This window comes from Leopardus geoffroyi, chromosome B3 (assembly GCF_018350155.1).
Source record: "Leopardus geoffroyi isolate Oge1 chromosome B3, O.geoffroyi_Oge1_pat1.0, whole genome shotgun sequence".
Taxonomy (NCBI): domain Eukaryota; kingdom Metazoa; phylum Chordata; class Mammalia; order Carnivora; family Felidae; genus Leopardus; species Leopardus geoffroyi.
The window spans coordinates 42212033-42228391 of NC_059337.1; the positions used below are offsets into that span (position 1 = coordinate 42212033).

Consider the following 16359-nt stretch of genomic DNA (forward strand, 5'->3'; position numbering starts at 1 on the left):
CAGCCACCCAGGTGCCCCTGGATTTATTTCAAACACAAGTAAATTTCTTATGGATAGCTACTAAATGGTATTTGTAGCATTTTTATCATACAGTAGATTCCATCCATTCACTATACTTTGTGAGGTATCTTACACGCAAGCACATGTTTCTAATGTTGTCTGTCTTCTGTGCTGTTCCTGTAAGTTTGCTATTAAAATATATCCCACTATAAAAAATAAAGGTTAAAAGACATAGACTTTTATGCACTGAACTTTCTTTTCAGAACAAGAGCAAAAGTCAAATTAAAAATGTTTTCAGATAAACAAAAACTAGGAGAGGTGATGAGCAACAGATTTTTTTTTATTAGAGGGGTTTTTAGAAGACATATATACATATATATTAATTTTTTAATGTTTATTTTTTTTTTTGAGAGACAAAGAGAGACAGAGCATGAGTGGGGGAGGGGCAGAGAGAGGGAGACACAGAATCCGAAGCAGGCTCCAGGCTCTGAGCTGTCAGCACAGAGCCCGATGTGGGGCTCGAACCCATGAACTAACTGTGAGATCGTGATCTGAGCCAAAGTCGAACGCTCAACCAACTGAGCCACCCAGGCACCCTGAAGACATACATTATCAAGAAGAAAAAATATGTGAGAAGGTGGAGGATGCTGAAAGAAATGATAAGCAAATAAACCAGGAAGGGAAAGAAATTTATGTTTTATTTTTTAAGTTTACTTATTTATTTTTGAGATCAAGAGAGAGAGAGAGAGAGAGAGAGACAGAGAATGAGAGCATGCAGGGGAGGGGCAGAGAGAAAGGGAGATAGAGGATCCAAAGTGGGCTCTGCGCTGACAGCAGAGAGCTCAGAGACTGATGTGGGGCTTGAGCTCACAAACCGTGACCTGAGCTGAAGGCAAACGCTTAACTGACTGAGCCACCCAGGCACCCCAGGAAAGAAATTTATTAACCTGACCCAAGGCAACTACAAAAGCTCACGGCAAACAGTATACTTAATGGTGAAATGTCAGATGTTGGCTCTTTAGAAGCAAATTCAAGCAAGGATGTGTCCCATCGCTACTTCTCTTTAATTTTGTTCAGGCCAGGGGCGCCTGGGTGGCTCCGTCGGTTGGGCATCCGACTTTGGCTCAGGTCACGATCTCGCGATCCCTGAGTTCGAGCCCCGCATCGGGTTCTGGGCTGACGGCTCAGAGCCTGGAGCCTGTTTCGGATTCTGTGTCTCCCTCTCTCTCTGACCCTCCCCTGCTCATGCCTGTCTCTCTCTGTCTCAAAAATAAATAAACGTTAATTTTGTTCAGGCCAATTGTAAAACAACCAGAAAAAATAAAAGAAAGAAGGATCAGAAAGGAGGAAGTAAAACCACCCTTATTTGCAGATTGCATGATTATCTTCTCTGAAAACCTCAAAGAATTTATAAATAAATTATTAGCATTAATACGATTTTTAGCAACATTAACAGATAAAAAATCAATACACAAAATCTAATTATATTTCAACCCACCACCAACAATCAGATTGAAAATGTAATTAAAATGATAAGATTGACAAGAGAAATGAAAGGTACAGAGTAAAGGTTTACTTAGGAGTAAATCTAACCAAATATGTGCAGGCTTTTTATGGAGAAAATTGCAATAATTTCCTAAGAGACGTGAAAGAAAACTTAGATAAATTAAGAGCTACATCATGTTCTTTGGTAGGGAGATTCACTATTGTAAACATGTCAATTCTCCGCAATGCAGTGCCACTAAAAGTCCTAACAAGATCATTTGTAAAACTTGCAAAACCTATTCCAGATTTATACTGAAGAGAAAAAGCTCAAGAGTAGCTAAGACACTCTTGAAGAAGAATAAAGTTTTGGGAATCATACTGCCATAGAGCAGGGCATTATTAATATAAAGTAATTAAGACAGAGGGCAGGAGCAGGGATAAATAGACCAATGGAGTAGAAGAGAGAGATAAGAAACAGACTTAAACATACGTGGAAACTTGGATGGGCAATTCAATAAATGATGTTAGGACAATTGGTTATCCATGGGGAGGGAAGGTGTGGACAGAATCCCTACCTCACACTCTGTGCAAAAGGAATTCCATTTTGGATTCCATGTGGATTAAGCACTAAATAATGAAAGACAGATCTATACATGTGATCAAATTGAATAAGAACTACACACACACACAAGTGCCTGTAAAATCTAGTGAAGACTTAAATAGGATGTAGTACAGTTAATGGTATTTATCAGTGTCAGTTTCTAGGTTATTATATTGTACTATAGTTTGATAAGATAGCACCATTGGGGAATGCTGAGGAAAGGGATCACAGACCTCTATGTACTATTTTTTTTTTATTAAAAATATTTTTTTAGTGTTTATTTTAGACAGAGAGACAGAGTGCGAGTGAGGGAGGGGCAGGGAGAGAGAGAGAGACAGACAGAATCTGAAGCAGACGCCAGGCTCTGAGCTGTCAGCACAGAGCCCGACGCGGGGCTCGAACTCACGAGCCATGAGATCATGACCTGAGCTGAAGTTGGAGGCTTAACCCACTGAGCCACTCAGGAGCCCCAGTATTTTTTTAATTTTAATTTTTTATTTTACAAAGAAAGAGAGGGGGGGGAAGAGGGGCAGAGGGGGAGAGAGAGAATCTCAAGCAGACTCTATGCTCAGTGTGGAGCCTGATATGGGGCTCAATGCTATGACTCTGGGATCATGACCCCAGCTGAAACCAACAGTCGGATGCTCAACCAACTGAGCCACCAGGGTGCCACCATGCACTGTTTTTGCAAATTCCTGTGAGTCTACAATTATTTCAAAATTAAAAGTAATAAAAAAGTGAAAGGAAAAGTTATAAAATGTTTAGAAGACAGTATAAAATGTTTACGACCTCGAGGTGGAAAAGAGTTCCTTTAGCCAAGACTGAGAGGCAGAAACCATAAATATAGGTTAATGAATAAGATTACATTGTAGAGTTAGGAATTTCTTCATGAAATGATGCTATACAGAAAATAAAAATGAAGAAAAGACATGTGCCACACATACAATCATCATTAAACGATTCGTACCCAGAATACAAAAATAACTATGAATCACCCAGAAAAAGAAATACAACTCAATAGAAAAATGGGCCAATATATAACAAACATTATTGGAAAAGCAACACAAACAGTCCAAAAGTATATGAAAAAAAATCTCTCCGTCTATTTAGTAATCAGGGATGTGTTAGATAAAATCCCGATGAAATATCATTTTACAGCCAAAAATATGGCAAAAACTAGAAAAGGAGACAGTATCAAGTGTGAGTAAGGATGTAGAACAACAGGAGCTCGCATACACTGAGGATGAAGGCACAAAGTTGGGACATCCACTGTGGAACAGTGTTTGGAAGGAGCCACTAAAGCTGAACACATGCCTGTCACGTGACCCCACAGCGTGCAGGTAAGCAAGAGTAGGAAATGACACAAATGTGCATCAGTAGCTGAAGAGATACACCACAGTATATTCATATGATCGAATACTCTCTAGCAATTAAAAATGAACAAACGCTAAGTCTGCAAAACAGAATGAATGAATCTCACAAATAGCTTGCCTGAAAGAAGCCAGACACTAAGGAATATACAGAGGAGGGCTCCAGACCCAGAACAAATCGAGCTACACTCTTCAGTGATGCATACATAGGAGGTAAAAGCAAAGCAAAGCAAGAAAACGATTGTTCAAAAGGCAGGAGAGCGGTTCCCATGGGGGCGGGGGGTGGGATGTGCTTTTGATCAGGGAGAAGCAGACAGACGGCATCCGGGCTATTAGCAAATATTCTCAATCTAGACGTGGGTCATGGTTCTATCAGCACCTACTCTGTAATTATTTGTTAGTTCGTATGGTAGATGGACTTTTCTATACGAATATGACCCTATGAAAGAGGAAAAAGGGTAGAGCATATACCATTCCACACGTCTTCCGTCAGAGTGTTTATCACCAGGTTACCTTCAAATCCAAGTTACGTGAGAGCAGGAGTCCCGTCTAATGTATCCTTGCAGCCTTGCCGAGCACTTGGTGGTTGCTCAACCATTAACTTGCTGTTATTGAAAACTAAGCTCGGGCTTATGAAACAGCATCTGGTTTTACAGCCTCGCTTGACATTTTGCCCAGGAGTGACAGGGCAGGACTCAAGCAGCAGCCTTACCTGCATGCAGACTCTGTGACTAGCGCAAAGCAGAAGACGGAGCAGAGGCAGAGGACACATCCAGTTGACTCTGCTAGGCCTCGTCTCACCGCCTGTGTTCTATTAGACAACTTGTAGTTGAAAGTTACAAGCTCGGCTGGTCGGCAGCCTCATGACTAAGCAGCTCCACTCTCTAGAGCTTTCAACGTACCGATCTTTGGTGGGATGGTCTTTGGCAGGAACCGCCAGGGAAATGTTCCTGCATGGAGCCAGCTCTTGTCTAGAGAGGCACCTCTAGAAACTTCAAACAATGACAACCGCCCCAGGGTTTGGGGTACAGTTTATGGTTCCCTGCTTGTGGCCCAACATCAAATTACTGAGTCCAGCTGCCTGGTAGATGACACCAGCTTGTCTCTCCTCCATGGGCTCCAGGGGACACAGAAATGAGGAGGAGAAAGGTCAGACGGTCTTTTGTTGCACAGGCAAATTGTGGCCTAGTGGTTCAGGCAGAAAGTCTCCATTTCCGCCTTCCTGCCTCCACAGGCTTGGAATCAGGTCATTGACTCATTCTGAGTCAAGTTAACCCCAGTCGTGGTTGAGTCATGAGGAAAAGCCCAAGGAAGTTGGGGTTCCCACATGAAACGGTCTACATCAAGTCACAGGGATCGTCACTTAGTGTTCAGTTATTCACTCAACAAGCAGGCACCGAGGGCCAACAGTAGGCAGGCCCCGACCCTGATACCAGGGTCAGCGTCCAGCAGGGGAAAGTCATGTCACTGTCTTAGACAAGGTTGATGCAGGTGTTGTTCAGGAAGAAGCAGATACGGTAGAAGTGGTAGTCTCAAGATATCACTCTGTTCTAGAGGAGTCTCCTTGAGTTTGGAAAGATGTAGTTTCAGGATCAAGGAAAGGAAGCACCTGACCATACCACCTGATCTGTCACGGCAAGTGCTAGAGAAGGTGGGGGGATGTAAATGCTTACAACATAAATTCTTGGATGCCTGGGCTAGAAAAAAAGACACAGACGTTTGGGGAAAGACCCCCAACTTTTGAAGTTATGTCAGGAAGAGCAATTATTCTTTTGGAAGAGCTGTGTCTTAGTACTGTGTTAGAGACAGCAAGCTTGGCTATATGTGTAAATATATATGTTTACACTGCCCCTCTCCAGGGCCCCACAGCATTTACGGGGCTCCCTCTAATGCCCAGACTGTACCTGGGTGACAGGAGACAGGCTGAGCCACTCATCATTGAAACACAATGGGCTCCATGCTGTGATATGACTACATGAGACAGCGTGTCCTTTTTCTCAGAGCACACGTTTTACCTTGATCACTCATGGCAAAGAATACAAAACGTCCGGTGATCAGGACTCTTATTTGTTTAATTATGGATTTGAACGTGCTAAGAAGTATAAAAATAAACTATGACAGGAGCTTCGAGAAATGGTGGCAGAAATATTAATTAAGCATGAGAGCAGAGAACAGAGCGACGGCAAGACAGATCTGAAACTCTACAATTGAAGGACCTTCTTTATCTATTGTGAAGAGAGAAAACAACCTTTAAAACTGAGAAGATTGAAATCCTATGGGGCTGATAAAAAAAAAATAAAAGAAATACTAGATACAGAATGTTGAACAAGCGGTAACCAACGCGGGAACACTGTAACGCAGGATATTCATACTACAATAGTGAGCCCTACGCTGGGGAGTACATTGTGAACGCCTGCTGAAGATTTTGGACGTTAGCCACAGCAGATTTGGAAGCCAGCGGGGTACTGTGAGACCCCGCATTTTATAGGTAATCATGGTGCCATTGTCCTGTGCAGTGAAAGAGCGGGACTGCAGTCAGGGAGGCCAGGTGGGAAAAGAATGCAATTGTCTGGAGAGACGGGATGAGTCTGTGCCAAGGTGGAGGCGGTAGGATGAAGGGAAGAGCCGGTCTGAGAAGCATGTTAGGGACAGAGCTGACACCTTGGTGTCATTCCGGTGATGGAAAAAGAGAGCCAGAGAGAACCACGCGATTCTGGTAAGGGTGAGTCAAGGACACGGAGGTCGCAGGCTGAGGAGCAGGCCTGAGATGGGTTTGGCATTGGTCATGTTGTGGTCCTTGTGGGAATGTCACAGGGATCACCTGGGGAGAAAGCTTACAGTGGGAAGGAGCATTTGAGAGGGCAGAGGAAGACAGTGGAAGACGTGGAGAGATTAGTTAGCCTAGAAAAGCAGGTCTTATCATCTTAGCAATGAAAGCAATTCCCCTTATTGGGAACATGGTCCCAGGTTCGTGGCCTACGTGACCTCTTTTCCCATGATCTCTCTGCATTACTGACCTTTCTATGTTCTTTCCCACATTGCTCTGGTGTGGATCATGGACTCCTGGTTCTCGAGGGGGAGATCAGCTCTGGGGCTCCTTCCCTGCTCCACACACAGGCCACACCAGCAGCGATTCTTGGCCTGTAGGGTGAACAGCATGGAAGGATCCCTGTGTCCCTCAGCTCTCAAGAAATAGCCCCCATCATGGGAATCTGTCATTTTCCATGCCTCAAAGCTGTCAGCTTGGGTTTCCCCCCCGCCCCATAGAAGCCCTACCCTAAAATAGGGTCTTATGTCTCTCTCTCGTTCAAACCAAAATGCACGTCAAAAGACAGTTTTGCACCGTGCCTGCCGTGTGGCCTCAGAACTCATGACCAGGTTCCTCATGGGAACAGAGCCAGGGTAATGCTCAGGAACCGGTCGACAGAGAACAGTCTTTCCTGGAAGAGCACATTCTTGAGGTCCCAGCCTGTGGCTGGGTGCACAGTGTTCACCGTAAGAACCTGGACAAGTGTTTGCAAGTGTCTGTCCTGTGTCAGGTGCTGTGCTACGCCCTGGGGATGGGAAGTGGCCTGGCTGCCATTTTCTTTCTATCTGCTCCAAGCAGAGGTATGGCAGAGACTTGAAGTCTGTACGGGCCAGGGAAGCCCATCTTAGGTAAGTGCCGAGTGGACGGTGAGGGAGGCAAATCCATTACAGAGAAACAAAACAGCAAAAAGAACACCATATGAAAGAAATCTGGTTGTCAGCCTTGCCTCAAACCCCCAATTTCCAAACCTTAAAAACAGGAATGTCTCTGGGAAGATTATTTTTACAATAATAAGAGTTTGGATTATATTTGAGTTTGAGTAATGACGGATATTAGATATTGCAGTGAAGGAGAAATAATCAAAGGTTAAACAAGAAACTTATCGGATGGAGCCAATGATTTTGTATTTCTTTTAATTTTCCATAAGTTGTATGTTGAAGCCTCACTTAAAATTGTGTTTTTTTTTATATTATAGAGTAAAAAGTTATTTTTAATTGTTCCTTCTCTGCTATTCTGACATTTAAAAATGATCTTTGTATAAAAACATAACTGAGTAGACTCTTTGGATTATTTGCTCAGGCCTAAGGGAAATCTATCTGTGAGATTTCAAGATTAGCTCTAGGTATCGCTACTCAGTTGGTAGAAGCTTATGTGAACGGCAGGTGTAAGAAAATAATTAAACAACTATGAAAACATATATGCATAAAAGTGATTATTATCATGATAGTGTTTATAATAATGAGAAAATGAAAACACACTAAATGTACGAGAGAGAAGTGAACAAATTATCATAGATATAACTATTCAAAGTAGTTTTGTATTGCTATTAAAAATGATGGCGTGGGGCCCCTGGGTGGCTCAGTCGGTTAAGCATCTGACTCTTGGTTTCAGATCAGTTTGAGCCCTGCATCTCACTCTGCACTGGCAGCCTGGAGCCTGCTTGGGATTCTCTCTCTTTCCCTCTCTCTGCCCCTCCCCTACTTGTGCCATATCTGTCTCTCTCAAAGTAAACAAATAAACTTTAAGAAATGATGACATAAGGGCCCCTGGGTGGCTCAGACTCTTGATTTTGGCTCAGCTCATGATCCCAGGGTCCTGGTATGGAGCCCCGCTTAGGGCTCCACGCTATGATTGAGATTCTCTCTCTCTCTCTCTCTCTCTCTCTCTCCCTTTGCCCCTCTCCCTGGCTAACATCTTCTCTCTAAAATAAAAAAAATAAATTAATTAAAAAAAAGAGAAAGTTAAAAAAATAATTATGTAAATTATATTTCTGGAGGTTTGGATGTGAGGTTGGGTACACCCATCATACACTTGGCTCTCTTTCCCTAGGATACTGGCCAATGGAAAATCACTAGGCAAATGGAATTGAAATATTAGCTTTATTACTACGTAGGCAAACACCAACAGCCCTGAGTGCAGGACTGTCTTGGTCAACTGGCTGGGAGAACAGGTCTTGGAAGTGAATCCAGGGTAGAGCCTCCTTCCCCTGGATAAAGACCTGAGTGCTTGACTATGGGGAGAGCTGGACCCACAGAACTGACTCTGTATCCAGACCCCAAGCCAGCTTCCTTCCTAGACTATTGGTCTGTCTCATCTGCCTAATTATGGTCGAAGGGAGAGCGTAAAAGAAGCAGGTGCTGGGCCTTGCCGGGGGGGGGGGGGGTCACCAACCAGAGACAAGAAGCTAAGAAGAGTCCAGTGAGCCCACCTCATAAGAGCTGAACTTTTAACACTTTAAGCCCTGCCCACTAGCAAAATGTGGCCCAATGTTGGGCCTCACCCAAAGAGCTGTTTCTGCTCATGCGAGTAGGTGAGTATAGAGAGAAAAACCCAGAAGGCTGTGGTCCCTCCAACACTCTCCAAGGAGGCAGAGAAGCTCCCTCCTCCATTTGCTGTGGTAGGAATATGACAAGAAGGAAAACAGTGTCCCCTCTTCCCTGATCCATATTAACACGACAAGAAAATACATGATGTGATTATTACATTATTTATATTCTCAAGTATCAACTATAACATTTTTTTTTTACCATTAGCATTCATTGCTTGTACACTGAAAAGAAGTACAAATAAAAAATACATTCGAGGAAACTGGGTGAAGCGTGTGCCAGAATTCTCTGCACTATATTTGCAACTCTTACATTATGTCAAAATAAAGGTTTAGAATACACTCGCCTTGCGAACACTATCAGATTATGGGGAAAATACTTGAAGTCATAAACACATTCAGGTTTATACATGCTTTCTGTCCTGGCCAAAATGGAGTCGCAGGGACTCACTGTACCCACCAACTTGAAATAGCTAAAAAAGTGGGTGAATACATGAAATAATGGTTTTCAAGACGTTGGACAATAGGCACTGAAGGTCAGTGTTCTCTAAGAGCTGGGAAACCACTGTGGAGGTGAGCCCTATAATTACCCAGCTTGCTACATGGAGTTTCCAGGTGCACAGGGAGAGGGCACCCAGGAGGAGCCCTGGTGGTCTCTCTGAGTTGAAAAGGTGGAGCAAGGGGGCATCTGGGTGGCTCAGTTGGTTAGGTGTCCGACTTTGGCTCAGGTCATGATCTCGCGGTTTGTGAGTTCAAGCCCCGCATCAGGCTTTGTGCTGACAGCTCAAAGCCTGAAGCCTCCTTCAGATTCGGTCTCCATCTCTCTCTGCCCCTCTCTCCCTCGCACTCTCTCTCTCAAAATATAAATAAACATTTAAAAAATTGAAAAAAAAATATGGAGCAGGAACTTCAGAGAGGCCAAGGTGACTAGATTCCACAGGGCCGAGTACCAGACAGGAGCAAGCTGCCCAGAGAGAAATTCTAGAGATCTATAGAGCAGTCTTCTAAGTAGTGAACTGTGCATTCATACAAACAAACTAGTCATGGCTGGAAAAAGAACCACCCTGAAGGATTAGGAGGAACAATTCTCAGAGGTCACACAGAGCTGAAAATAGTGCCTATTCCCATAAGCCAGACTGAAAAAGCTCAAAATTCACAAGGTACTGGGCAAAATACACAGGAAAGTTCTGCCTCAGTAGTGGGGAAGAGCTAATTCTAGGTGGACTACTGCTCCCCCGTCACCTAACAAATCATAAAAGACCTAAAAGCACCATGTTGTTGCCAACTAATTCAACTGTGTCCCAGGATGAAGCTTGAGAATATTTATAGGAATACAGGAAGGTCCAGTGCCCAACAATGTCTGGCAGCAAACAAAAAGTTGTTGGGCATGCAAAGAAGTAGGAAAAGAAGAACCACACGGAGGAGGTACGTTGACCGGTCGAGACTGCCCCAGAGCTGACACTGAAGGTAGAGTCAGCAGAGAAGGACATTAACAGTTATGATAACGGTTTTCCAGATGTTCAAGAAGCTAGAGGAACATGTCAAGTGCTAAGGTGGAAGATATATTGAAAAAAAAGAGGCAAATCAAACTTCTAGAGATGAAAACTGCCATGTCCAAGGTTGGATTAACTAGACATTGTGGAAGGTGGGCTAGTGAACTTGAAGGCAGCAGTAGGAACTACCCAAAATGAACCGATAGAGACTAGACAGAGAGAGAAAAGACCAGGAGAAAATGGGCAGAGCATTGGTGAGCCATGACATAATTTAAAACAGCCTAATTATATGTGTAATAGAAGTCTCTGAAGGAGAATGGGAGGAATCTGGGAAACAGAAAAGATTGCTTGAAGAAATAATGGGCCAAAATGTGCCAAATTTGATAAAAACTGTAAAACCACATGTCCGAGAATCTCAACAAACCACGGGCATGAGAAACATGGAGAAAGCTATGCCAAATAACACCGTAATCACTTCGCTCAAAATCAGGGATAGCGAGAAGCTCTTAAAGGCAACCAGCGGAACAAAACAAGTCATGGACAGAGGAACAAGGATAAGAATGACAGCAGTTATTTTTCTTTGGAAACAATGTGAGAAGAGAGTGGAACAATGTCTTTTAAGGGTTGAGGGGCGGGGGGTTGGGAGGGGGGAGCCAAACCTGTCAACCTAGAATTCTATAACTAGCAAAAATATTTTCCAAAACTGAAGGTGACATGAAAACCTTTTCAGATGTACAAACGCTGAAAGAATCCATCACCAGCAGAAGTGCATTATAAACAATGTCAAAGGAAGTTCTTTGGGTAGAAGGAACAGGGCACAAGCTGGAAAGATGGACCTAAGCAAAGGAACAGACAGTTCCAGGAACTTTAACTCCATGGCTAAACAGTAAGATTTTAACATTATTTAACTCTCTTTAAAAGACATTGGACTGAGTGAAAATCATTGCAATGCAACGTGGAGTTTATAAAATATGTAGACGTATGTGCGTAACAACAGCACCAAGACTGGGGTGGGGGGAGAGAAATGGAGCCGTTCTGTTGTGAAGTTCTCACAGCACCTGTGAGGTAGTGTGATTCTACTTGGAGGAGGACATGGTAAGTGAGGAGGCACCATGTGCTTTCTGTTGGTACTGTTAGAGAAGGACAGATGGGGTGGGGAACAGAGAGGTGAGGACAACCCATGAGGAGAACTCCTGGGAAGGGACCTGGGCAGGACGTGGGTACCACCCCCTGGTCGGGCAGCTCTGCGGGGCCAGGGGACATAGGAAGAGGCCAAAGCCCGCCTTGAACAGCGACAATTTCTAAGATTCAGAACTGAACTGAAGAGAAGCAAAAGGGTTCTTTGTAGAATCCCCTCTTACAGGCTCCGCCTTCAGCCTTCATGTGTATTATCCCGGAACAGAACCAAACCAGCTTCCGTATTCCCAGCAGATGCCATATTACAGTTGATATTTTTGAGGCCACGTACCATAATGTCATTAGGTGAGACATTCAGATGTGAGACTGAGGAGCTGGAGGGAATAAACACAGTGAAAGGAAGGCATGATTCAAAGACCAAGTTAGAGTCTACGTTGACAAGGCTAGACTGCATGAAATCCATGTAAATCAAGCTTCTAAATATACAGTGAAAGAGCACAAAGAAACCCACATCTGCCTCCTGGGATGCTAGGTCTCTCCACATGTAATAAAGCATCTAGCTGGGAACATTGGGAGAAAGGATTCTCTCCCTTTCACTGACGAAAAATCCAAGGCATGCAGAGAATGATTTGCTCAAGGATATGAGCAAATAATGATAATCGGAATCAGGTCTAAGACTCAGGTTTCTTGACCTCAATTCAGATTTCTAGCTCTTTTTAAGTTGATGGATCTTTAAAACTTTTCAATGAAGTATAATATATAGGCAGGGAAGTAAACAAAGGATCAGACACTGACCACACCAACATAACTAGAGCCCAGATCAAGAAAGAGAGCCTTCCCAGCCCCGGAAGTCCACTCCTGTCCCCTTCCAATCACTATCCCCTCAAAGTAGCTACTATCCTGACTTCCCAAAGCATGGAATACCTTTGCCTGTTTTTATACTTTCTAGAAATGGAAAAATAATTTTTCTTTTGCTTTTGGTTGTTGTAGTTAAACATTATTTTTGTGAGTTTCATCTATATTATTGCATGCATATTCAGGTAGACTCTTCATCCCCAGAGCTGTATCGTATCCCATTATTTCATCAGACAACCATTTATTTATTTCTTCTACCAGATGCCAAGGACCCTGGAGTAGTTTCTAGTGCAAAGCTTTTGTAAAGAACGCTGTCATGAAATTCTTTTAGGTGTCTTTTGATGAATACAAGTACACAGCTCGACTGGATACATATTTAGGACTAGAATCGCTGAGTTTTAGGATATGTGTATGCTAAGCATTAGTGGAGGGGTCCCTGCTTGGGTCAGTCGATTGAGCAAGTGACTCTTGATTTTAGCTCAGGCCATGATCTCACAGTTTGTGGGATCGAGCCCTGCATTAGGCTCCATGCTGTCAGCACGTGCTTGGGATTCTCTCTCTCTCCCTCTCTTTTCTGCCCCTCCCCTGCTTGTGTGCACTCTCTCAAAACAAATAAACTTAAAAGAAAAAGGATTAGTAGATAATCTAATTGTCGTATTTGAATTTGGGTGATCAAAATGTAAAAAATCACCTGACTACAAAATTTTGTATTTGTTTGTATCTGGGCATTTGCCTTCTATTGCTGTATAATTGTCTTTGCAGCTACATCATTGAAGAGTGGCTCATGACTTCATCTGCTTTGTATCTCTATGGTGCTGGGGGCTTGGGGCTGGGTACAGAGTACCTGCTACGTGAATTCTTTCTTATTCAAATGTACGAAGAACTGCATAGACACAGTTCTGCTCTCAGGAAAGAATCACTGACTTCAGACACACATGGGAAAGACAAAACAGCTCAAGAGAAAGAATAACTAAGCCAAGACGGGTTTTAAAGTGGAGAGCAGAGATCACGGCTCATAAATCTTTCTATCAGTCACAGTACCTAACACAGTGCCTTCCTCATAGGATGTGCCCAATAAATATTTGCCAAATGAATGGAATCAAGATAGAAATGATCATAAATTGGTTATGTCATGTACAGCTCCAAGGAAAGTACATTTTGATATGGGAAAACAAATACAGACTGGGTAAATGTTCGGGGGGGGGGGGCGGAAACGTGCACTAATCTAACCCACAGAAAACATTTCACGTAAGGGACGCAACATAAGTGTTTTATTAATTTTCTGGCCACTTCTCCCAAAACAGAGAAATCCTGGCTCTCTCCTCCTGATCCCTAACAATGTAAAACGGAAGAGCGGACGAATTTGAGTGACTGAAGGTTGAACTTCATTCTTCAATAACCAGATGCATAGGAGAAGATTTGGAAAATTTCATTAACACCAAAGACAGTGGATCTCTCGAAGAGACCCGACCTCAGAAACTCCAGGTAAGATGTGGGCTGGTGGTAGGGACACAAGACAGTGGGGGCTTGACCCCCTGGCCCAGGCTCCAGCTTTTAGGAATAAGGCCAAACTTCTCTGTCTATGCAGCAACAACATTCACAAAGGCAGGCTTAAGTCACAGGGAACAAAGATGAGATGCCAAGGCTTTTCCTGAAAGGGATTTTTTGGAGAAAGGCAAGTCTTCAAAAGAAATCTGAACTTGACAGTGTCTTGAATCCCTCAACACACCCTCAGGCCTGAGCCGACAGAGAGCAAGTTACACAGATGTGTGCATTTCTGAGGAGGGCAACACAAAGGAAGCGTCTCTCATCCATTTCCAAGCCAGATAGAACGAAATGTAAACCTCTGTGAGTTATGCTCAGTGGCAAGTTCTGACATCTCACAGGAAATCAAGTTTCTGCCAAGGAAAAGCCAAGAGTTTTTGGTCAGGACCCAAAGGACTTTTTCAAGCTTCTCATTAGCAAGCCAGAGAGTAATATGAGGTTTCTAACCCACTCTGTGAACCGCAGTATCTCCCCTTACTTAACATCAGAAAAACCCAAGACTGCTTTTTAAATGGACAAAGAACTCAGAGTGGCCTGTCACAGCTCTCCTGCAGGAAAGGGGGACAGTGAGCCCTTCCCAGGGCGGCTGCGGTCAGCTGTGCCGAGCCCAGTCCTGTTGGGCCTTACAGAGAAAAGAAAGGGGGTGAGGATGGGGGTGCGGGGAGGGGGGGTGGTGGTAGAAAGGAAGAGGAAACTAAACACCTACTCTGTGCTAAGTTTTTTATATAAAGTGTTTCACTTGATCCTCAAAGCCACTCTGCAAGGTAGGTTAATAGTATCCCTATTTTTATGGGCAAAGGAATAAATGCTTGCCTAAAATCACATGGCCAGTCCCCCTTCCCCTAGGCAAGTGGGGCCCCCGCTGCGGGCCTCATGCTCTAGAAGGCTTTGCTTTGGTCATACTCTGGCCATACCGCTCTCCATGAAGTAAAAAGTTCCAGGGGCAACAGATGTGTGCCTCCCCCCCAACAGTGGACGATGCTCCAGGTACCTGGAGCCCTGGAATTCTCTGTCCAGATAGCCCCGCCTTCTTTCAAGGCCCACAGAGGCCTCTTTCCTGGGTTCATTCTCCTGAGTGGGTGCTGGGATGTTGATGTGTAATCCCAGGCCCCAGGGTGACCAAGGAGGCGATGCTGAAAGGGCCGTGTGAGCTAGTTGTCTGCACACATACACGTGAGGCTTCTCATGATGCACGACAGCGCTGAGCGGGAGAGGGTGGGAAGAGAAGGGAGGGTCAGGCGACAGAGAGGGTAGGAGCTCGAGGCTGGGTCTTCTCATTCCATCATGTCAGAGCAGAATTCCAAGTAGTCTGGGAATTCTCAATCAAAGATGGTCTTCCAGGTCACTATGAGGGTCTATTTGTCAAGGTTGGAGGGAAAAAAAAATCCTATTTTTAACAGTTTGCTATATGTATATTTTATAACTCTTCAGTACTGAGGTATATGGCCTGGGGCCTTCATCTGGGCCCTTCCCTGGGTCCTGCAGATGTTGGTGGTGGGCCTGCCTATAGTCAATAAAGAGGTGGAGCCCAAACCTAGCTCTGTCGTTCTGCCAAGGGTGAATGCTTTGGTGACTGCTCCATGACGCCTGATCCCACAGAGAAGTCAGGGGCAGGAGCAGTGCTAAGTATTTTATGAAAATTGTTTAACAGAAATTATTTCTGACAATTTCCCATCACAGATCCTGAGTTGCTATGAACACACTGTGGGGCCCTTAGAAAGCCAGCCAGTTCTCTGGGTTCAGTTCCCTCCTCTGGGAAATGACATCTGAGGAGTCATTCAGCTTGAAGACATGAGGAGTCTAAAGAATAATACAATTTGTTTCCTCGTTCTACTTGGGGGTTTCAGCAATAGGTCTTTTAGGATCGCGAAGTGCTTTAAAGAATAACAACAGTAAACGATAATATAAAGAACACAATGGTAGGGGAGTAAAATGAACGGATCACCTCAGACACTGAGCGCCTGAAAGAGGGCTTTGGCAACCGTGGTCTTGAAAGGTCAGGGGAGCCAGAGATGGCAGTAGGGAAAGAGGGTGGTATGTCAGACATCCCTGAATGATGGACAACAGAGGCACAGGAAAGCTTGTGTTGGGACCAGCAGGGCCTGGCCCAGGCGGCAGCCAATCTGTCATGGCTCCTGCCTGTTCCTGGTGTCCCTTGGAGGAAAAGGAGCAGAAGGCATGGTGCAGACCCAGGACAGGCTGAGGGAAGGGAGGGGGCCAGGCCCAGAGTAGGATGAGACCCTGACTGTCTTACTGGGGGACTCGCAGGAGTGGATCCTTCTGTGGTAGGCCCGGGAGCGGTGTTCCTGCCTCTTGACCTCCATCACTCAGTTTTCTTTCTCTCCACGGAGAATCCCACCTTCCTCACCCTGTCCAATTGGCTCTTTCCTATCCATTAGCCTGGAGAGGCAGCTTGGTACTGAGCCTCTCACTAGGGAGTCACGTGGGAGTCACTAGGGAGCCCTACTCTGAGCTGTTGATAATCAGGCCCGGGTGAGATATGACCCACTTCACCAGAG

General features: G+C 44.4%; 1 long non-coding RNA gene across 1 annotated transcript; it reads left to right on the plus strand.

Moving 5' to 3' along the window:
- The first annotated feature begins 127 nt into the window (after positions 1–127).
- Positions 128–15874, plus strand: LOC123582161. The gene is made up of 6 exons (XR_006704252.1): positions 128–221; positions 544–546; positions 2037–2041; positions 3716–3719; positions 4737–4741; positions 15860–15874. It is a non-coding gene; the product is annotated as an uncharacterized LOC123582161 (long non-coding RNA).
- Positions 15875–16359: the final 485 nt, after the last annotated feature.